The sequence below is a fragment of the Acomys russatus genome, chromosome 8 (assembly GCF_903995435.1).
Source record: "Acomys russatus chromosome 8, mAcoRus1.1, whole genome shotgun sequence".
In the NCBI taxonomy this organism is placed as follows: Eukaryota; Metazoa; Chordata; class Mammalia; order Rodentia; family Muridae; genus Acomys; species Acomys russatus.
This window is the reverse complement of record NC_067144.1, coordinates 1,288,017-1,312,674: the sequence shown is the minus strand read 5'-3', so window position 1 is coordinate 1,312,674 and position 24,658 is coordinate 1,288,017. Positions and strand designations below refer to the sequence as shown.

The 24,658-nt window shown below is 41.6% G+C and overlaps 1 protein-coding gene and 1 pseudogene across 1 annotated transcript in view; one reads left to right on the top strand and one right to left on the bottom strand.

The window, feature by feature from the left end:
• Positions 1 to 24,658, top strand: part of Spidr (scaffold protein involved in DNA repair) — a 333,822-nt gene that overhangs the window by 208,057 nt on the left and 101,107 nt on the right. The gene's annotated exons all lie outside the window — the stretch shown is intronic.
• Positions 9,500 to 13,087, bottom strand: LOC127193192 (arginine--tRNA ligase, cytoplasmic-like; annotated as a pseudogene).

Here is a 24,658-nt window from a genome sequence, read left to right as displayed (position 1 = left end):
GAGCTGAGCAGTGTGCAGTGTCAGACTCAGGGTTCATTCCAAACTATATCAAGCTATAAAGTCAATTAAGTAAGTAAGGCCTTATGGACTAGTATGATATCGATGGTTATCTGTCTGTCTGCTTGTTGGATGGATTTTGGTTGGCTGCTTGGCATTTTGAGAGAGTTTCATGTAAGCCAGGCTCTGGCCTGGAACTCACAGTGTAAGAGAGGATGACCTTGAATTCCTGACCATCCAACTTTAACCTCCTATGTGCCATTTCTATATTAATAGTTTTAAATGCTACTTATTATTCTTATTTTAGTGATAATGTTGGGAATGGAGAGATGGCTCAGCAATTAGGAACACTAGCTGTTTCATCAAAGGATCTGAGTTCAGTTTCCAGCATACATGTCAAGCTGCTCAAACTGCCTTTAATTCCAAAGCCATTGGTTTTCTCACTCTCTTGTTCCTTCTGTGGCCACCCTCAAATGTGCACATACAAAGAGGATATATATCACACAGACACACCACATATATACACACATACCCAGACACACACACACATACACACACACACACACGAATAAAAATTAAAATTATTTCTGTTAAAATAATTTTATTTTATACTTATTTATATATAAAATTTATACATAAAATGTTTAATCTTATATTTAATTCATTTTTATTTATTTCAATGTTTTATTCAATTTTATTCAATATTTTATATTCAGTATTTAAATATTTTATTCAATATTTATTTACTGTAGTAATTATAATTTACTATTACACATTACTTTTATTTAGCTTTTATCTCTCTTAAAGTAAATATCAGTGTTTTGTCTCAGATGATAGAATGGTAGGTCATCTGCTTAGCATGTACAAGATCTCAGTGCCCAGGACTGTAGTAAATAAATACATATAAACTAGTTTGGGTGGCTCACAGCAATGGGGAGACTGAGGTAAAAGGACCACTGATTTCGAAGCTAGCCTGGGCTATAGGATGAGTTCCAGGTGAGCCTGGGCTAAAGTAACCCCACTTGTAAAAACAAACTTACAGTGATTCGCGTTTGACAGATATATTAGAAATAGACAGCTATTGTTTACCTAAGCACTTAAAATTAGAGCATAAAGATGGTTGTGTGAGCACCTCTGTGTGGTGGCTCAGTACTGTTGATCAATCTCCATATCTGTTCTCATGATGTAAAGCTGACACTCTGCCCATTCAGTGACTCTACCCACCTTGCCCCCCATTTCTGCCTGGGAACCACCATTCTGTTTCTCTGGTGCAGTTTGGCTGTTCAAGGCACTGTGTAATGAAGACTTTTGTAGTGTCTCATGTAGCGGGAGGAGAGAAAACACCTTCAAGTGTGTCTTGGCATGTGTGCACATGTGTGGGTGCGCGCGCGCGCATACACACACACACACACACACACACACACACACACACACACGGAACCCATATGTAGGTATCTTTTTACACATCTGGGGCTCAGTGGTAGAGCACTTGCCTAGCATGCAAGAAGTCCTAGGTTTGATCCTCAGCACTGGGTTTTTCTATTATATGGGGGGCTTTAGGGGGGCTCCTCGAAGCTGGGCATGATCCCAACCTGTTGTGGAAGCAAGAGCACCAGTGAACTCAAGGCCAGCCTCAGGTACAAGAGACCCTGTCTCAAAAGCAAGACTACAAAAATACAGCTTTTTACTATATTATACAACTAGAAAGTGGAAAACTGAGTTAAAGCTGCTTTCAAATCACTCCAAGAAAAGTCTGCTTCTATTGCTTTAGCTGTGACTTTATATTTTAGGATTTTATACAAGAAATATGATTGCATCCGCCCAGCCTCTTCCCGTACATCCTCCCAACATGTCCCTGTTTCTAACTGTGTTCTTTTATTTCCCGATCACGATCACTCACAATGTCTAGTTAATGCATAAGTTTGGAACTATCCATTGGAGCTCAGGAAACCATCTAATGGGAACGCCCTTAAAAAAAAAAAAAAAACTTCATCATGCAGCAGCGTCTCAGTAAGGGCTGGGGAGCACCTCCCACGTCTGTGCTGAGATCTCGCTGCCTTGGTCTTGTGCAGGTAGCTGTTGCTGCGCAGGAGTGCAGTCGCCATGTCGTACCCAGAAGCAGCGTTTCGCAGGCCTCCCCCAGCTCTAGCGTTCCGTATCCCTTCTCCTTGGAGATGTTTCCTGGACCGTGCTGCTGCAGCCCAGGGCACAGCCTGAGTGCAGTGGAAAGTGTTGTAGAGAAGCCTAGGCCATAAGTAAGCTAGCGTTCTTTTTCTCTATCTGATGGAAAGAGATGAACTTTAAGAGTCTTTTTCAGGAATCTGAGCTTTAGCCTGGGCACCAGGAGCAGGTGAGCAGAGAATAAGTCCTGGTTTATGTAGGTCTAGACGTACAGCTTAATGGTAGATCATTTGCACAACAAAATACCTGGGTTCTGTGTCTAGCCAAAAAAGAAAAAGAATTATGTTGAGTGCAATTACTTGGTAAAGGTGCATTATTATTTTCCTCTTCATTATTTAATACATGAAACAAAATTTTGAGTCAGGCATGGTGGCATATGTCTATAATCGTCAGCATTCGGGAGGCTGGGTAGTTTTTAAAGATGATTTTCATGGAATACTAAGCACCACTTGTAGCATGAGAAGAGAACAAAAATGGTGTGCACTTTCAGAAAGCCACGTATGCAAGTGGGAAGGAGGAGAGCCTGGTCAAATAAAACAGACATGCAAAAGAATTTGGCCTTTACAAAGTTATACAGCTTCTTAATTTTATGCCCCAACTCCTTTTTCTTTACTTTGCTTGTCTTTCCTTGTACTTTTTTATTTTTTGTTTTTGTTTTTTTCTTCTATCAGTCTCACTGAATAGACAAGTTTATGATCCTGTGGCCTCAGCCTCCTTGACACTGAACTAGAAGCATGCGCCATCACAGCTGGTCTCAGGTGTGTGTATGCGCCACCACAGCTGCTCTCAGGTGTGTGCATGCGCCACCACAGCTGCTCTCAGATGTGTGCATGCACCACCACAGCTGGTCTCAGGTATGTGCATGTGCCACCACAGCTGGTCTTGGGTGTGTACTTCACTCTTCTCCCTGCTACTTTCCATCTTCCTTTTCTTCAGTTAATTTTAGCTTGTAAAGTATCTTCCTGAAATTCGGTGGACTACCTTTGGGAAATGTTTTGTAATTCTGCCCATCTATAAGGTATTCCTAGAACATTCTGGAAGCAGAAGCCTGACCTGGTGCCCTTGGGAAGGCACTGCCCTGGTAATTACAGGGCTGCACTCACACATGTTGTGTTGAGCTCAAAGGCAAGCAGGTGGTCCATTTTGAGCACAGGCCCACAAGAGTTGTCCTTGCTGCCATCATCAACTCATGCTGTTACTGAAATACTAGTTTATAGTGTTTACTCCATACTTTTGCATTACAGTAGGTCATTATAGTAAAGGATATAAACATAAAATTCCTTATCCATCATGGCAGCTTGCTCAGAAAGCAGGAATCCAAAGTAAAATGCTATATCATTCTCATAGTCTCAATAGTATGACTCTCATATAGCGTCTGTTCTCTGAGGGGCTTTGTTACAGAGCTACCTGGTTCCAGCTGCTACCATGTCGCCCAACAATGTGTGTGGCAGACTTGGGGGGCAGCTAGTGTGCCAACACTTACCTGTCTTGATTTAGGAAAAGGAAGAATACACATTCCCAACAAAGTGTTAGGAGTCCCCACATTGACCTGGCACAGTGGCACACCCCTGTAACCCCAGCACTCAGGGAGGCAGGAGCAGGCAGATCTCTGTGAGTTCAAGGCCAGCCTGATCAACAAAGTGAGTCCAGGACAGCCAGGGCTACACAGAGTAACCCTGCCTTGAGGGAAAAAAAGAACCCCAACATTCTCTTTCTAATGCTTCCTTGTTGTTTTCCTCCCCTCTGGTAAAGGCAGCAGCATTGTGGCTTTATTGCAGAGTTCCCACCTTAGCTTCCTGGAAGCTTTGAGGATAGTGTGGGCAGGGACTGGCAGGAAGGGCGCACAGGTGATGTGTGGCATAAGCCTGTGCTTCCGGTAGTGAGACTCTCTCACACAGGAGAGCGCGAGGGAAGGGGCACAGCACTAAAGAGCGCTGGCTGCTCTTGCAGAGGACTTGGGTTCCATTCCCAGCACCCACATGGAGGCTTATAACCTCCTCTAACTCCAGTTCTAGGGAACCCAGTGCCCACCTCTGACTCCTTTAGGCACAACGAATGTGCACACGTGTGCATACATGCATGCAAGCAAGACATTCATACACATAAAATCAGAATCTTATTTAAAGAGAGAGAGAATATTTGTAACAAAATCATTTAAGTAGAGCTGAAGACCTAATGGAAGAACTGTTTCAATTGCAGGCTCAAGGTATCCTTTCTAGAAAATCCTGTTGTAAGTTCATGATCTTTTCTTTTTTTACTTGCAAGGTAAGGGCTCTCCTACTGACTTAACTCTATCCACTGACACTATTTAAAACAGCAGCTTGAGCCAGGTGTGGTAGCACACATCTTTAATCCCAGCACTCGGGAGGCAAAGGCAGGTGGATCACTGTGAGTTCCAAGTGAGCCTGGTATACAAAAAAAAAAAATCGAGTCCAGGACAGCCAGGACTGTTACACAAAGAAACCCTCTCTCAAAAAACCTTTAAAAACAAAACAAAACAACAACAAAACCCAGCAGCTTGATCTCATTTACCAGAAAATTTACCAATTTAAACTGAACAACCCTTATTTTTCTCTTTTTCAACAAGTGGCCAAACATCACCAGGGCCTTAATTCCATAATATGTTTTAACCCTCTACACACACATACACATACACACACACACACACACACACACACACACACACACACACACACACTTAACCATATATACAGCCCCCATACAATTGTGGACACAGAGAGTTTATTTTCTTTTAAAGATTTGATTTGATGTGATGTGTCTGATTGTTTTCCCTGACTCTGTGTGTGTGTGTGTGTGTGTGTGTGTGTGTGTGTGTGTGTGTGTGTGTATGTGTGTGTGTGGTCACTGTGCTTTCCTCGTGCCTTCAGAGGCCAGAAGAGGATAGAGCTAGAGAAGGTTGTGAGTTTCCATGTGGATGTGGGAACCCATCCATTATCCTCTGCAAGAGCAGCAAGTGCTCTTAGCAGCTGGACAATCTCTTTATCTGCCCCCCAAAGGTATATTTTTTAAATTTAGCTAATATTGATCAGTATTTACCATATTAGAAATTAATAGTATATAATTCATTTCAAGTTGTTTCTATTGTTCCTTGTTTTTATTTTTGTTGCTTGGGGTTTTTGTTGTTTGTTTTAGGGGGATGTTTTGTTTTGTTTCAGTCAGGGTCTTATCTGGTAGCCCTAGCTGATCTCAAAACTCAAAATCCATACTGACAAGATGGATCAGTGAGTAAAGGAGCTTGCCACCAAGCTGCCGACCTGAATTCAGACCCAGGAACACGCGTGGAAAAAGATAGAACAACCTCCAGAGGTTGTACGCCTCTGTGCACACTCTCCCACCCCCACCACCCCCCACAAGAAAATAAACAAACGTGGTTTGTTTTGTTTGGTTTGGTTTGGTTTGGTTTGGTTTTTCGAGACAGGGTCTCTCTGTGTAGCCTTGGCTGTCCTGGACTCACTTTGTAGACCAGGCTGGCCTCGAACTCACAGTGATCCACCTGCCTCTGCCTCCTGAGTGCTGGGATTAAAGGTGTGTTTTAAAGAGAAGAGTGTCTGTCTTGCCTCGGGAGTCCTGAGCACTGTGCTTACAAGAATGCATGACTATGCCTGGCTCACAAGTCATGTTTTTATGAAGAAAGGAACTTTCATGTTTTTGCTGCTCTCTTTTTAAATTATTTTATTGCATTTCATTTATTGTGTGTATTTATTCACACTAAAGCCATAGATCTCTAGTGTAGTCAGAGAACAGTTTTTGAGAGTTGGTTCTCCTCACCCACAATATGAGGCACAGAAATCAAATCCAGGTCATCAGTCTCAGGGTTAATTAAGTGTTTTTACCCACTGAGCCATCTTAGTAGCCCTGTTGATCTCTGTATTGTCTGGTTTAATAGAAAACGATGATCTATCATTGTAAAGTCTCTGAAAGACTCCACTTATATATAAAAGAATGAAAAGCAACAAAAAGATCTTAGTAGAAATCACTCCAGCATTCTTAGCCACATGCTCCATTTCCTAGACAAGCTCACTGGGCGTGCACAGTAATAGTCCCAGGGAAGTTAGCAACTGAAAAACAGATTCCTAAGGAGAGTTTATGCTCAAATACACACTAGGCTTGGAATAACCTGAGCTCTGTGAGGATGAGCCAGGTCAGTAGATCAGGCTGTTTCCCGACTTGTTATTTTTCTGTCCTCTGTCGCTGATGGGGTTTAAATCTTCAAGAGCAAATTCTACTCTATCGACACCCAAAAGAAAGGCTTAGGTTGCTCTGTGAGAATTTCAAGTAGTTAGTATCAGGTTTTAGGGAGGATCTGACAGACATGGAGGAAAAGTGTTTATTAGTCAACAAAACAGCCAGGTCTATAGAGAGCAGACTGCATTCCCTGTGAGAGTAGGAGGGGAAGTGCTGTGCCTGGAGGAAATTGGCCCAAGGTCAGCTGACATCACCTAACTAGATTTAGAGTCATGTTGGGATTTTGTTTGTTTTGTTTTTTTCTGGCTGAGGAGGCCTTTTTTTTTTAAGTTAACTTATTGATTTATTTTACATCCTAATTATAGCTTCCCCTTCCTTCTCTCCTCTCAGTTCTTCCCTCTCACCTCACCTTCCCCCATCCCCCTCTCTTTCTCCTCAGAGAAGGGGGGGCCTCCCCACGCATATCAACCCACCTGAGCATATCAAGTTGCAGTAGTCTACCTGCCCCCTCTACCACTGAGGCCTGACAAGGCAGCCAGTTAGGGAAAAGGGGTCCAAAGGCAGAGAGCAGAGTCAGAGACAACCCCTGCTCTAGTTGTTAGGGGTCCCATATGAAGACCAAGCCATACATCTGTTACATATGTGCAGGGGACCTAGGTCTCTCCGATGCATGCTCTTCTGTTGGTGTTCAGTCTCTCTGGGCCCCTATGGGCCCAGTTAGTTGATTTTATAGGTTTACTTGTGGTGTCCTTAACCTCACTGGCTCCTTCAATCCTTCCTTCTCACTCTTCCATGAAATTCCCCAAGCACAGCCTAATGTTTGGCTGTCAGGCTCTGTATCTGTTTCCATTAGCTGCAGGATGAAGCCTCAAATGATAGTTACGCTGGGTTCTTGTCTACGAGCACAAGAGAATATCACTAATAGTGATGGAGTGGGCTCTCTTGTGGCATGGGTCTCAAGTTGGGCCAGTCATTGGTTGGCCATTCTCTCAATTTCTGTTCCATATTTATCACTGCACATCTTATAGGCAGGACAAATTGTGGGTCAAAGATTTTGTGGGTGGGTTGGTGTACCCACCACTCCATTGGAAGTCTTGCCTTGTTATAGGAGGTAGCCTTTTCAAGTTTCATAGCCCTACCCCCCTCTTTCTTGAAGTCTTAGCTAGGATCACTCTCATAGGTTCCTGAGAGTTTCCTTTGTCCTAGGTTTCTAGTTCCTCCCAGAGATTCCTCCTCCCAAATCCCAGTTCTCTCTCGCTCTGTCCTCCCCACACTTGATCCCTTCCTTCCCCCATCCAGTTTCCTACCTCCATCCATCTCCCCATGTCTATTTTATTTCCTCTTCTCAGTGAGATTCCAGCATCCTCCCCAAGGTCCTCCTCTCCATTAATAAGACCAAACGGCAGCCTACAGACTAGGAAAAGATCTTCAACTCTACATCCAACAGAGAGCTGATATCCAAAACATATAAAGACCCAAGAAAGTAGACACCAACAAATCACATAACCCATTTTTTTAAAATGGGGTACAGAGCTAAACAGAGAATTCTTGACAGAGAAATCTCTAATGACTGAGAAGCACTTAAAGAAATGTTCAATGTTCTTAGTGATCAGGGAAATGCAAATCAAAATGACTCTGAGATTCCATCTTAGACCTGCCAGAATTGCTAAGATCAAGAACTCAAGTGACTGCACATGCTGGCAAGGATGTGGAGCAAGGGGAATATATTGCTGGTGGAAGTGCAAACTGATACAACCAATTTGGAAATCAATTTGATGGTTTCTCAGAAAATTGGGATAGTTCTACTTCAGGACCCAGATATACCACTCCTTGGCATATACCCCAAAAGACACTCCACCATGCCACAAGGACACTTCCTCAATTATGTTCACAGCATCTTTTTTTCTAATAAGCCAAAAACAAGAAACAGCCTAGATATCCCTCAACTGAAGAATGGATAAAGAAACTGTGGTACATTTACACAATAGAATACTACTTTGCTGATAAAAACAATGGCATCATAAAATTTGTAGGCAAATGGATGGAACTAGAAAAGATCATCCTGAGTGAGATAACCCAGACCCAGGAATACACATGAGGTATGTACTCACTTATAAGTGGATATTAGCCATATGGTACAGGATAAACATACTACAATCCAGACCAGACCCAAAGATGCTAAGTAAGGCTGAGGAGACTATTCTTCAGTGTCCAGAGAGCATGCCTGGATAAGGAACAATGGGCTTCCTTAGCACTTAAGGCAAAAGTAGCTTCTTGGTCTGTCAGCAACCTTCTCTATTTGGAGCCTTGCTATCTAGAAAGGCCAGTCTCCAGAAGTGCAAAACCTTGGCTCTAGTGAGAGTTATGCGAGTGTTGAGTCTGGAAGCAAGAGCACTTAAAGGGGATCTAACACATAAGCAGACTCAGACAGGGAAACTGAACCCAGGATAACAGAGCAGGCAAGCCAGTAAGTGTCTTTAGGAGACTGTGCTAAGAAGGGAGACTTGCATTCACCCTCCAGTGTACGATGGTGGGTAGAGATCGTGGCTGCCCTGTTTTGGGCAGTTCCTTTTCTGAATGGCATTCATCATCTATTAGTCACTATAAATTACAGTGTGGAGTTCTGAGGCCAAAGATGCTGCCTCTTTCTGTATTTTTTAAATAATCTGACTGGGTATAAGTCCAGTACTGGGGAGGCGGAGGCAGGAGAATAGACATGAATTTGAGATTAGTTAGCCTGGGCTACATCTCAAGACCCTGCATCCAAATAAAAAAAATCATGATAATACTCTGTAAAAGTTGATTAGCATTGTTTCAATGAAGCAGAAGCCCCATTTTATCTCTCATCTCTTTGTGTGTTTCTAGTAATTCCTCTATGATTTGATCCCGGCCACACTCTGCTCTCTCTCCCAGGCTGCACTGCCTCTTTTGCTCTTCTACAAAATAATTAATATTGCTGTTAGCCATTTAAAGGTTTGTGGTGAGTCTGTTTCATTTATGTGTTCCAATTTAGTGGAGCAAGGTGTTTTGAAATAGACTTTCTTTGATACCTATTGTAATGTCTCCCTTTTTATATCTTTTTTTTTTTAATTGTGAAATTCCTTTACTACTTTTGTGTCCACGTGATTGTTTAAAAAGCAAACAGTACTAATTGCCACTTTGGTAAAATTACGTCCTTTGGGCGGGTTTTATTCCCAGTATATCAAACCCCTTGGTCACAACAGGTGGTCCAAAACTACCTTGGTTTCCAGGGCAGCTTTCGCAGCATCTCCTCATCAGTATTGGTCAGACAAGACATAGACCTGATTCTAGTGAAAGCAGACAGCAAGTAAGCAGCCGTGTTTCCTGTCATCCTGCACCTTGTCAAGGCAGAAGATGTATCATGGAGGCGAGTGTGGGAAAGGCCAACATATTTGATGTAGCCGTGCGCGACAGATGTCTGAGCCACTTTCAACTCCTCTTCAGTTAAGACCTCTTCCCTCTCTTTCTCCTTTAGCTTGTCCATGGACTGTTTTAGCCCTTCTTCCAGCAGGTCCACAAGGTGCACAGTTTCACCTGACAGTGTTGTAAACGTTTTGTCTTCGCCTAGCACCACACCAAATCCAACATGGGCCACTCGAGTTACTTTTGAATCATACCAGCCAGTCGTCTGAGCAACAGCAAATATGGCCTAGAAATGTGTCGCTTGTCCATTGTCCACCACATAAATAATCTTACCTGCTTTTTCTTCAAATATTCTCTGTCTGATAGCAGCCAGGTCAGAAGTACAGCCCCCATCTGATTTCACTATGGCTAATGGTATGGAACACCCAGGTATGAACACAGTTTTTCTGCCGCCATCTACTTGTACAAATCCTTCATCCTCAAATATTTTACAGCATCATTCATCCTGTCTTGATAGAAGAACTCTCTCTCCTCCGTCTATTAAAGTGATACCCAATACATCATAGATTTTACTAAACTCTTCACAGGAGACATCACAGATGAGCTTCCAGGCTTTTATGATATCTGTGTTTTTACCCTGCAGCAAAAACACACACTGATAGGCTTGCTCTTAAATTCCTCCTCAGCATCAGACCTCTTCTTGGACTCCTTATAAAAGGCCTGAACATCCCCAATAGGAATCTGGAAATTTGTCTTGCAGGTGAGCAATGAGCATGTCAAACTGGGTCCGCCAACCTCCTGCATGGTTTAACCTGAGGTATCATGTCCTGCAAGTTCAAAGAGGCAATACAAACTTTCTCCTATGATAGTTGACCGGAGTGGCCAACATGTGTCTCTTTAGCTACATCGGGAGAGGAAAAGTCAACTATAACCTTTATATTCTCTCCAAGAGCAGGGAATTGAGCCCATTTACTGGGAGATCGGTCAACTGTTCTGACACAGAATCCTTTCAGAAGTGCACGTTAATGAAACCAGAACCGGCAATTTCAGTTTGTCAATATATTCGTTGTTTGGCAGGTGTTTAGTAATGTTTTCAGCAATTTCTGTAGGATTAACTTTCTGATCCTTCGTTTTGAGCATCTGAGAAATACTCATGGCATTATTACATTGACAGTCTCCAAATTTGGCCTGCTGACTAGGTGTTAGGAGCAGAGGAGAGCTGTCCAGGTCTGGGTACGCAGCCTTGATGGCACAGCCAAACACTCCCTGCAGGCGGCCATTGGTGTTCGTCATAGTTTTAGTTGGTCTTCTCCCTTCTGCCTGAAGAATCCTCTGAGAAGTGTCCAGCCTATACTTCAATTTTAAATTTTCTTCTCATAGTTGTTCCAAACTTGGAGAAACTTCTAAGTAACCACAGTTCTTCAGCTGGTCGGTCTCCGTAGTAAGAGATTTAATCTCCTTTCTGCTTTTCCTACTGCAGCAGCCACGCAGAACACTGAGCCACCTCAGCGACTTACCCTTTTTATTTCTTTTATTAATTTTGGTTTTCTCTTTCTTTGGGTTCATTTGGCTACAGTTTGCCAATCTTGTTAATTTTTTTCAAGAGCCAGTTCTTTATTGATTCTCTATATTCATGTTGTTTGTTATTGCTCCTTTCTTTGTTTGTTTCCATTTCACTCATTTCTGTGCAAAGATAGTTCATGTAAAAAGCTCTGGCTCTTACAGAGGATCAAAGTTTAGTTTGCAGCTCCCACATCAGGTAGTTCACAACAGCTGTTAAGTCCAGCCTCAGGGGCCTGACACGCTCCTTAATAGTGTATTCACAGCACAACTTATGTTCTACATATTAATCACTAAATAGCCACTTAATCACCCTTTTAAAGATTAGCATTTAAATAAGAACCTATTGTGAAAACCCCTAGTAAACTTCCTTCAGCAAGGCTCAACACCCTAAAGATCCATAATCTCCTCAAACCCAGTCACAAAGTGTCCAAATCCCTGAGTGCATGAGTGATATTTCTCCTTCAAACCACTACATTCCCCCCACCAGACATTTATTTCCTCCCAACCTCTTTGTATTTCTGCAACAAAATTTGGTGGTTATTGATAATAGTCTGGTCCTGAATACTAGTTCTGATTGTTTTTATTAATTCTTTGAAAAGTTATCACATTATATTTTTTCAGTTTTTTCTTTATTGAAATATCATTACATCATTTCTCTCATTTTCTTCCCTCCTCCTAACCCTTCACCCCCTTACTCCATTTCAAATACATAACCACTTTCTCTTTTTCTTTGTCATTGTCACACACACACAAACAAACATACACACACACACACACACTGCATAAATATAAAACCACAACTTGTTCATTGTGCTTAGAGTTACTTGCATGTGTCTAATTCCATTTGGTATTGGATAACCAATCAAGGGACTCATCACTAGGAAAAGCTGTTTCTTTCCCCTCAGCATTCCTTAGTGTCTGTAGTTGTTTGTTTAGAGGTGGGGTGCCATGAGATTTCCTTTTTTGTGTATTAATCTTTGTCATTTTCCTGTCCCCTATACTCTGCAGCTGAGAGCTCTCATAGCCAAACCACCAAGATGCCACACACAACCCTCACTGGCCACAGAAGCCTGTTTTCATGGATTGAACTCGTTGCAGAACTCTAACATTTTCTATTTACTCTCTAGGAAGAACTGTTCCGTTTTACTGGTGCTCTGGGCAAGTGCTGTGCCACTGAGCTGCACACTCTCCCTTTATTGTCATACCAAAGGAGTGTCTCTGTGCATTGGTCTCCTCTACTGCTTGTATTCTGTTTCTTCACAAAGAACTCTGGGATTAAAATCTGTATTAAGTGGAGAGTGATCATACTTCTGGATGCTACCTCTCCAGAGACCATAGCACATAGTATTCCAGGCCAGCCTTGGGCTATAATGAGAGACTATTGCTTTACTTAAACTAGAAACACTTGACAGCAAAAATAGCACAAAATGTATGGCTCTAATCATAACACTATTAAGTACAGCAACGTAAGATGGATAACCTGGTAGGTACCTGCTCTAAAACTAGGAATTTTTATAGGTGCCTTTTAAAAAATAAGGTCATATAGTTCAACCTAGTGTCAAATCTGTTTGAATATCTGACCATGCTGCCTCCGCTCCCTGAGTACAGCATTGCAGGTGTGTGCTGCCACGGCCTGTGTAGTGCTGGGCGTGGAACAAGGGGCTTTGTGCCTGTTAGGTATGCATTCCAGCACCTGAGGGATGTTCTTGGCTTTCTTGCTCATTTCTTTATTCCTTGCAATAACACCAACAGACATCACCGTTTACAGAAAGGAAACACGCAGTCCAGGGGTAACGTTTCACAGGGTTTGTAAAGGTGGAATTGGGGCTGGATCTTAGAAACACAAATATAAGGCCACAACATATAATGGACTCATAGATTATTTGGAGACTACTTGGCTGTATATTATGCTAGATAACTTTTCTTACCCTACAAGTAACACACAGTCCCTGACTTACAGGGGTTCAATTTAATAATTTCTTGATATTATGATGGGACAAAAGTGATGTGCATGCAACAAATACTTTGTGGGAAAGAGGGTTCTGAGACAGGGTTTCATTATGTAGTTGAGGTTGGATTGAAATTGGCAGACATCCTCTAGCCTAAGCTTTCCACATGCTTAGGATTACAGGTATGAGTAACACACCTGGCTTCAACTTCAAATCTTTGTTTTTCTGAAGACTGCAGCTCCCACCCACACTCTGCAGCTGCAGGGGAAGCAGCTCGCCCTGCTCATGAGCACTGTTGCCAAGCTTGGGAAGTTAGGCAGATTAGGGTTTTTTGAGATTTCTCTTTTTATGTGTATGTGTGAGTACCTGTATATGTTTATGCACACTACAAGTATAGTAGAGTATGGTCTGTTCCTATGAAGAGACACCATTACCATAACAACTCGTAAAAGAAAACGTTTAATTGGAGCTTGCATACAGTTACAGAAGCTAGTCCATTGTCATCATATTGCGGAGTGCAGGCTAGGAGAGCACAGCAGCACACAGGCTGACATGGTGTTGAAGAACCCCGAAGCCCACCCCCAGTGACTCACTTCTTCCAGCAAGGCCACACCTACTAAAGGCCACACCCCCAGCTCCTCCTAAGTCATGCCACTCCCAATGACTAGCTTTCACACATATGAGCATATGGGGCCATTCTTATTCAAATCACCACAAATCCCTGGGAGCTGGAGGTACAAGTGGTCATGAGCCTTCCAATGTTGGCACTGAGAACCTAATTACTGAACCAGCCCCTGCATGAATTTTTGACACACGGTATTTTTCAATTTACAATGAGTTTATCAAACATAACTCCATTGTATGTAAGTTAGAAAGGGATCTGTATATCTGTTTTTGAAAAACAGGGCTAGCTAGGCTCTTAGTTAATAAAATGTTTTCCAGCATGCACAAAGCCTTTGGTTTCGTCCCCAGGACTGCCTAAATGGGAGACAGTGCTGCATGCCTGTAACAGAGCATTTGGGAAGTGGCAGTAGGAAGAAGTTGAAGGCCATTTCAGCTGCCTATGGAGTTTGAGGCCAGCCTAAGCAACGTAAGATACTATCTCAAACACAAAACTGTGAGCCATTGAGTAATGGCTGTGCTAGGATTAAAATATACGTACCACCAGCCTAAAGTTTTGTTCAAAATTCAGAAAGCAATGGCCATCTAGTGACTCAGTGATAAAAATGCTTCCACTGTGGCACATGCACCCACATATACATCATCTACATGCACAATAGTAGTAATAATTATATATATAATATATACACATATATATATATATACACACACACATATATATATATATATATATACACACACACAAGGTGTACATGGTTTATATGATTTACTGTAAATGTTTTAATAAATTTATTTATATATATCCATTTCTAGAAAATAATATATATACATACATATGAAACAATCCAATTGAAATATAAATATTGCCTCTAAACCGTTCTTAGATAATCACCCAGAACATTTCATAACATCTAGTCACTGTATGTAGATAATGACATTTTAATTTGTTGCTTGCTTTTCATTAGCAAGATAACTATGACTTTATCCTTAAGGTTTGTGGTTTTACTATTTGGCTTTTTATATAGTTATTTTTATTTTATGTGCATTGGTGTATTGTCTGCATGTATTGTGTGTGAGGCTATCAATCCTCTGGAACTGGAGTCCACATCAGCTGTGAGCTGCCATGTGGGTACTGGACATTGAGCCCAAGTCCTCTGAAAGAGCAGCAGTCTTCTTAGCTACTGAGCCATCTCTCTAGCCCTGTTTTTTAACCATTATTTTTGTGTTTGGTTTTTGTTGTTGTTGTTGTTGCTGCTGCTATTGGTAGGTTTCCAGAATATTCTTGATCTCCCCACCTAAGGGTCCATGTACTGGAGTTGAGAGGTGCATGCCTGCTCCTCAGGTGCTTTCTGCATATCCATTTCAGTGATGGCATGCTGTGTGCAGGTCCATCACAATGTACAGAACTGTCTTCCTTAAGTGCACTGTCTGGTTCTTTATTGACAACTGTTTGTTGATGAATACTTCCAACAGTGTCCTTTTTTGTTTCAGGACACCAGGGCTCTTCAGTTTAATTGACACTATGTGGCCCCCAGTGGATACCTCTGACCAAGCCTTCCTATGGCCAGCCCAGGGAAGAGGTAAGCCCAACCTTAGAAAACTCTCTAGGGTACAGACAACTGCCCTTTTCAGGAGCAGAGTTCTACAGCCCATGCCATTCCTTGGGCAGAAGAACTGTGCAACTAGTTCCTTTGTCTGGAGTGATATGTGAATGTCTTCTAGGATTTACTGCGCTCCTTTCCTGGGCCAGCGTTCTAATGGTTTCTTCTACTGGCCTTGGGCTCGATCATCAGGGAGGCTGCTTTGGGTGCGCGCTCTCTCTCTCTCCTTCTCTCTCTCTCTCTCTTTCCTTCCCTCCCTCAGTACACCCCCTCCTCCTCTGGTGTGTGTGTGTGTGTGTGTGTGTGTGTGTGTGTGTCTTCATTCCAGTCTCAGGACTTGAAGCTAGGACCTCCTTCATGCTAGGTAAGTGCTTTAGCACTGAGTTACATAAGTCTCACTGAGTGAGGAAGGCTGGATATGCACTCCTCCTGTAGCCCAGGCAGGCCTTCCTTGAACTTGTAATCCTTGTGTTTCTGCCTCCCAAGCTAAGATCGCATAATCATGTGTACACTAAAGAATTTACGTTAATAGTATTTTCTGAATCTTTTAGCAAGATAGTCTTATTCTGTGATTTCCTTTATGCAAAACAGACAAAGACTCATCTGCCTCCTCCTATCTTCTGTTATGTCTTCTCTGCACATCCAAATCTGGGACAAATCGATGCAATTGAAAGAGACCCTATGTCTAAGCTTTACCAGCCTCCAGTTATCCACTGCTTACGGGAAATCCTCCAGGTAGGGCTGTATCTCTGACAAGTCCTTGAAATCCTTTTATTGATTCTGTGTGCCTTGTGTGATACTTTAGTCTTTGTATGCCTTTCCAGACTGATGAGCACGGTACGCGCTGCAGCTTCTATGCCAGAGTCATTTATCAAAGACCACAGGTAACATCTCTGCTTCTATGTCAATCTTTTTCTATCCTATGGGAAATCTCTTAGAAATTAACAGTATGCCATAAAGAAAAGTGTCTCTAAAATCTAAGTTGGCCCATAATTTACCTTCCTAGTTTGGAGCCATCCTTCTCTGTGTAAACTACATGGAGCTCTTTTGGATTTGTTGTTGCTGTTGTTTTTAATTTTGGTTTATTTTAGCGTTTTCTATTGGGGATCTATTACAGATGTTTGTGTGTCTGTTTGTTTTGTATTCCTCTATAAATTTATAGAAGTACTAAATGAATATATTCTTTAACTTCTAATTGAGTTACTGGTGGCTTGCAACATATAGAAATAAAATTCAAATTGTGTCCTCATAAACATGGTATATTAGCTTCCTCCTCAACTATAATAGAGGGCAGACTGGTTTGATCTACAAAGAGAGTTCTTGGATAGCCAAGCCTACACAGAGGAACCCTGTCTTGAAAACCACACCACACCACACCAAAACAAAACAAAACAAAGAGTATCTTTATATTAAAAAAACATATATTCAATAGCTAAATTTTGTTTAAAATAAATCCTTTCTTACTCATAATTGCTGAAACTTGGGACCAAATAAGATCTTTTGGCTATTGCTGTTACTATGACAGAACACCTGAGGAGAGGGTGCTCCAGAAGGAAGGAAGGGCTTACTGGCTTGCAGTTCTAGAGCACAGTCACTCAAGGAAGGGAAGGCGTTGTGGCTGGTGCTCAGGGCAGCTGGTCTCACTGCATCAGCAGACAGAGAGAGGAGACAGACACTCACTTGCTCATGTTTCCTCGGTGTCTGTAGGGAGGTCCTGCGGATCACTGCATGAAAGTGATGAAAGCACTAGGGGCTGGAGATGCCAGAACCATGGCATTCCCACTGAGGTGAGCTGGGTCAGCCACGCGAGAGGCTTTGTGTGATGTGGGTGCAGAGCTGGAGGGGCACGATCAATTAAGCCTTTTTGATCCCAGAAGTTTTGCTTTGGTCTGATCTTTTCTTGTCATGCCCCCAGCCCTGACTCTTGGAATGTTTCACCGCATGTCAGAAGTGTGCAACTTCTTATTCCCGTTTTTCTGAGAAAGCTCCATATTGCTTTCCAGAGTGGTTTTACAAGCTTGTACTCCCCCAGCAGTGAGGGATTGTTCCCCTCTGTCCACATCCTCGCGATTATTAGATGTCATTTTGCTACAATTATCTTTCCACTTTTCCATTTAGTTAGGTCACCTAGTTATTGACCTACCATATCAAAATAGATTAATGAATTATTTTTATTTATATTTATTTTAAACTTTTTACTTGGCTTGGTAAATCAATATGTTTATTGAGATTGGGGTTATTTATAGAAGTATATGAGGAGGGTTCTGAGTGACTGTCCCACAGTCACTGTTTATTGCATATATAACACTGGGGAGGGGCTTGGTGAATTGTCATGCTTAGTGAGCGTCCTTCCACTCTCCAGAAAGGAGTCTGGGTATACAACCCTCGGTCTCTTCTATGGCTCTTATATCCTTTCTGCCTTCTCTTCAGTAATAGTCTTACCCTTGAGGGAGCAATATAAATATCTGGATTTTTTTTTCATTTATGGCTGAACATTACATCATTATATTACACCAGCAGCCTCTGTTTTCAGTATTGCCTCTGAGAGGGAGAAAGGAAAAAGAGAGGCAGGGCAGGAAGGAAGGAAGGAAGATGGAAGGAAGGTAGGTAGGTTTCCTCCTGTTGAAGGCTGACAGTTAGCAGCACTATGAGTTTTGGTCAGCTGGGAGCCTTCTGCTGTCCTGGTCCATGTCTGATGAGCAAATTGGCCTCGTGAGCCTGTGTTCCACTCAGCGGGCTTAGGAATTAAAGGCTGAGCCAACACAGACATTTTAGGATGCTACATGACCCTGTTGCAGCTGTGCTACATCAGAGTTGCACCCCATCATGAATGACAGTCCAGGGAAGCTGCACTGTGCAGTCCCCTATATTTTTTTACTCAATAGGTTTTATATATCTACTGTTACTCCTGTTGCTGTTTTTCCAGAGTTAAGCTCTCTCTCTGGTCCTTTCAACATGTTCACATGTGTGGTGTTTTAAATGGGAGTGTCTTCCAAAGGCTCCTGAGTTTGAACACTTGGTCTCCAGTTGCTTGTACTGTTTGGGAGCTTGTGGAAACCTTAGGAAATACAGTTTTTCTGGGAGAAATATGTCACTTGGGGTGGGCTATGAGATCCTTCTCTCCCTCCCTTTCTCCTCCTTTTTCTCCCTCCTTCCTTTGGCAGCTGAAATGTAGTCTCTTTGCTTCCTGATTGCCAGACCAGCCCCACACTCCTGTTACCATGCCTTCCCAGTCAGTATGCACTGTGTCCCCCTGTCCCCGTCAGTACGCACTGTGTCCCCCGTCAGTACGCGCTGGTCCCCCATCAGTACGCGCCGTGTCCCCGTCAGTACGCGCCGTGTCCCCATCAGTATGCGCCATGTCCCCCGTCAGTATGCGCCATGTTCCCCGTCAGTATGCACTGTGTCCCCCATCAGTATGCGCTGTGTCCCCTTTGGAACTGTTTACTAAAATAAACTCTTTCTCTTCCAAGTTGCTCTTGTTTGTGGGATTTAACATAACAGAAAAGTCACTGATCCATCCTTCTTTGAATCCTTCCTTCCTGACACAGTAAGATGCTTGTAGCTGACCTTTGGTGGTTTTCATTGTTTTTGCCTTTCAGTGTGTGTACATGTGCACACCCGCACATGCGCTTGTACATGTACATGTGGAAGCCAGAGGGAGCTTATGAGATTCAGTTCTTCTACCGGGATGGGTCCTGGGGACCAAACTCAGATTGTCAGGCTTGGCAGCTCCTTTATCCACTGAACAGTCTTCCCAACCTGCTCTTTGGGCTTTAGACTTTAGAATCAGCCCTTCAAAGAGTATTGGTGAAATTTAAAGGTAAAAAATGGTATTTAGAAGCCAATCTGGCTTTAGGTAGTCTTGCTTCTGCTGGAATGAGCCGTCTCTGTGAGTATCCCAGTGCTCACCGGCTCTGTCTCTCTAACGTCATGTTGCACACACAACACCTCCTACACCATAGACCATCACTGAAAAGTTTGCTCTAGAATTCCCTTGTGTGACTCCCTCTCCAGCTGAATGCAGTGGCTTGGAGATGGGAGCAGGAAGGTCAGGAGTTCAAGATGATCCTCGGTGCCATAGGGAATTTGAGGCCAATCTGGGCTACATGAAATACTGTGTCAATAAATAAACAAAACCTTCCCTTACCAACAGAGAAAGCTGGCTCTATTTATGTTTTCCTCAGTAATATTCATTTTATATAATCAACCCCCTAATGAGATAGGACCCCTTCTTTTTTTAAGAAAAATATCAAAAGCTTGTAATATGTAATATTTTATATCACCATGTAAATTATAAAACATTTTTAAAAATAAAATTATTATTTATGATCAGACTTTTTAATTATTACATCAAGAACAATGGTGGTTGGATTCTACTGAAAAAACACTTGCAAAGTTTGATAATGCCCTACTAATTTTATAAGCTCTATAGCATCGACTCTGTCCTTTGTATATAATTAGGAAGCTGGATTTGTCATCATAGTTAATCTGACATAGTTTACATGTCTCATGTAAAATGACTGAAATGACATATGCTCTTAGAGGAAATCACGTTTGTGATACTGTTTTTTTGTTTGTTTGTTTGTTGTTTTTATTTTTTATTAATTTATTCTTGTTACATCTCGATAGTTATCCCATCCCTTGTATCCTCCCATTCTTCCCCTCCCTCCCTTTTTCCCCTTATTCCCCTCCACTATGACTGTGACTGAGGGGGATTTCCTCTGCCTGTATATGCTCATATGGTATCAAGTCTCTTCTTGGTACCCTGCTATCCTTCCTCTGAGTCCCACCAGGTCTCCCCGTCCAGGGGACGTGGTCAGATATGAGGCACCAGAGTACGTGAGAAAGTCATATCCCACTCTCCACTCAACTGTGAAGAATGTTCTGCCCATTGGCTAGATCTGGGTAGGGGTTTAAAGTTTACCGCCTGTATTGTCCTTGGATGGTGCCTTAGTTTGAGTGGGACCCCGGGCCCAAATCTGCCTATCATAATGTTCTGCTTGTAGGTTTCTAGGATTCTCTGGATCCTTCTACTTTGCTATTCTCCCATGCTTCTCTCATCTAGAGTCCCAATAGGATGTCCTCCCCTCTGTCCCAGTTTCCTGGTAAGTGAAGGCTTTCGTGGGACATGCCCCTTAGGCTAGTATGCAGATATAAGTGAGTATATACCATTTGATTCTTTCTGCTTCTGGGTTAACTCATTCATTATGATCATTTATAGCTCAATCCATTTATCCACAAATTTCGGGAATTCCTTGTTTTTAATAGCTGAGTAGCATTCCATGGTGTAAATGTACCACAGTTTCTTTATCCATTCTTCTACTGAGGGACACTTAGGCTGTTTCCATGATCTGGCTATTATGAATAAGGCTGCTATGAACATGGTTGAGCAAATTTTCTTGTTGTGTGCTGGAGCCTCTTCTGGTTATATTCCAAGGAGTGGAATAGCTGGGTCTTGAGGAAGCCCTATTCCCATTTTTCTGAGATAGCACCAGATAGATTTCCAAAGTGGCTGTACTAGTTTGCATTCCCATCAGCAATGAAGGAGTGTTCCTCTCTCCCCACATCCTTGCCAGCATGTGGTATCGCTTGAATTTTTTATCTTAGCCATTCTGATGGGTGTAAGATGGAATCTCAGAGTTGTTTTGATTTGCATTTCCCTGATGACTAAGGACGTTGAGCATTTCTTTAAGTGTTTCTCAGCCATTTGATATTCCTCTGTTGAGAAGTCTCTGTTTAGTTCTGAACTCCATTCCTCAATTGGGTTACTTGGTTTGGTGGTGTTTAATTTCTTGAGTTCTTTATAATTGGATATTAGACCTTCATCAGATGTAGGGTTGATGAAGATCTTTTCCCAGTCTGTAGGCTGTTGCTTTGTTCTCTTGACAGTGTCTCCAGCCTTACAGAAGCTTCTCAGCCTCATGAGGTCCCATTTATTAATTGTTGACATTAAGGCCTCGGCGTTGGTGTCTGTTCAGGAAGTTGTCTCCTATGCCAATATGTTCCAGACTCTTCCCCACTTTTTCTTCTAAGTGACTTAGTGTCTCTGGTTTTATGTTTAGGTCTTTAATCCACTTGGATTTGAGTTTTGTGCAAGGTGACAAATATGGGTCCAGTTGCATTTTTTTTACACATAGACATCCAGTTAGACCAGCACCATTTGTTGAAGATGCTATTGTTTTTCCGTTGACTAGATTTGGCTTCTTTGTCAAAAATCAAGTGACCATATGTGTGTGGATTCATATCTGGGTCTTCAATTCGATCACTGATCAACCAGCCTGTTGCTGTGCCAGTACCATGCTGTTTTAATTACTATGCTTTATAGTACAGTTTGAGATCAGGTATGGAGATTCCTCCAGAGCACCTTTTATTGTACAAGATTGTTTTAGCTAATCTGGGTTTTTTGTTTTTCCATATGAAGTTCAGAATTGAACTTTCAATGTCTTTAAAAAATTGTGTAGGTATTTTGATAGGGATTGCATTGAATCTGTAGATTGCTTTTGGTAGGATGGCCATTTATACTATGTTAATTCTCCCGATCCATGAGCAAGGAAGATCATGCCATCTTCTCAGGTCATCTTTAATCTCTTTCTTCAGAGTTTTGAAATTTTTTCAAACAAGTCCTTCACTTGCTTAGTTAGAGTAACTCCTAGATATTTTATATTGCTTGTGGCTAATGTGAAGGGTGGTGGTTTTCCTAATTTCTTCCTCTGCAAGCTTGTCATTTGTGTATAGGAAGGCTACAGACTTTTTTGAGTTAATTTTGTATCCAGCCAATTTGCTGAAGGTGTTTATCAATCAGCTGTAGGAGTTCTCTGGTGGAATTTTGAGGGTCACTTATGTACACTATCATATCATCTGCAAATAGGGATAATTTGACTTCCTCCTTTCCCATTTGGATACCCTTGATCTCCTTTTGTTGTCTTATTGCTCTGGCTAAACTTTGAGTACTATATTGAAGAGATAAGGAGAGAGTGGGCAGCCTTGCCTTGTTCCTGATTTTAGAGAAATTTCCTTGAGTATCTCACCATTTACTTTGATTTTGGCTATTGGCTTCCTTTATTATGTTGAGGAAAGTGCCTCGTATCCCCGATCTCTCTAAAACTTTAAACATGAATGGGTGTTGGATTTTATCAAATGCTTTCCCTGCATCTAAAGAGATGATCATGTGGTTTTTTATTTTCAGTTTGTTTATATGGTGGATTACATTGATGGATTTCTGTATATTAAACCATCCCTGCATGCCTGGAATGAAGCCTACTTGGTCATGATGAATAATATATTTGATGTGTTCTTGTATTCGTTTTGCAAGTATTTATTTAGTATTTTTGCATCGATTTCATAAGAGAAATTGGTCTGAAATTCTCTTTCTTTGTTAAGTCTTTGTGAGGTTTAGGTAACAATGAGACTATGGCCTCATAGAATGAATTTGGTAATGTTCCATCTATTTCTATCTTTTGGAGTAGCTTGAATAGTATCGGTATTAGCTTGCCCTTGAAGGTCTGGTAGAATTCGCACTGAAACCGTCTGGCCCTGGGCTTTTTTTTTTTTTTTTTTTTTTGGTTGGGAGACCATCGATGATTGCTTCTATTTCTGTAGGGGAAATGGGACTATTTAGCTTGTTTATCTGTTCTTCACTCAACTTTGGCAAGTGAAATTGATCAAGAAAATCGTCCATTTCCCTAGATTTTCAAATTTTGTGGCATATATGCCTTCAATTAGGATCTTATGATTCTTTGTATTTCTTCAGTGTCTGTTGTTGTGTCTCCCTTTTCATTTCTGATTTTGTTGATTTCAATACTGTCCTCTGCCTTTAGTTAGTTTGGCTAACGGTCTGTCTATCTTGTTGATTTTCAAAGAACCAGCTCTTGGTTTGTTGATTCTTTGGACTGTTTCTTAGTTTCTAATTTGTTAATTTCAGCCCTGAGTTTGATTATTTCCAGACATCTACTCCTTTTGGGTGTTTCTGCTTCTTTTTTTTTCTAGGGCTTCCAGTTGTGTCGTTAAGATGCTTATGTGCAATGTTTTCAGTTTCTTTTTAAAGGCACTTAGTGCTATGAATTTTCCTCTTAGCACTGCTTTCAGTGTATCCCACAAATTTGGGTATGTTGTTCCTTACTTTCATTGAATTTCAGAAACTCCTTGACTTCTTTCTTTATTTCTTCCCTGACCCAGGTGTCATTTAGCAGAGAGTTGTTTAGTTTCCATGTACGTGTAGGCTTTTGTTATTTCTGTTGTTGTTGAATTGCAGCCTAAGAGCATGGTGATCTGATAGGATACAAGGTATTATTTCAATCCTCTTGTATCTGTTGAGGCTTGCTTTGTGACCTACGATGTGATCAATTTTGGAGAAGGTTCCATGGGTGCAGAGAAGAAGGTATATTCTTTCTTGTTTGGGTGAAAGGTTCTATAGATATCTGTTAGATCCATTTGACCCATGGCATTGGTTAATGATGTTATTTCTCGGCTTAGTTTCTGTTTCAATGACTTACCTTCCGTGAGAGTGGGGTGTTGAAGTCTCCCACTATTATTGTGTGGGGATTGATGTGTGGTTTAAGTTTTTTAGCAGATCTTTTACAAATGTGGGTGCCCTTGTATTAGGAGAATAGATGTTCAGAATTGTGATGTCATCTTGGTTGACTTTACCTTTGATGAGTATGACATGTCCTTCTGCATCCCTTTTGATTAATTTGGTTGAAAGACTATTTTGTTCGATATTAAAATGGCTACACCTGCTTGCTTCTTGTGACCATTTGCTTGGAATTTTTTTTTCCAACCTTTTACCCTGAGGTAATGCCTTTCATTATGGGTGAGATGTGTTTCTTGAATGCAGAAGAATGTTGGATCTTATTTATGCACCCATTCAGTTAGTCTGTGTCTTTTTATTGGAGAATTGAGACCATTAATGTTGAGAGATATTAATGACCAGTGACTGTTAAGAGTCTTAATTTTGATGTTGGTTCCAGTTGAGCGTTTGTGTAGTTGTGTTTTTGCCATGGTATAGTTATCTATTTCCTGAGTACTTTTGGTTGTAGCTTGAACCCTTTGGGATGGAGTTTTCCTTCTAGTACCTTCTGCAAAGCTGGATTTGTGGATAGGTACTGTTTGAATTGTTTTTGTCATGGGAATATTTTGTTTTCTCCATCAATGGTA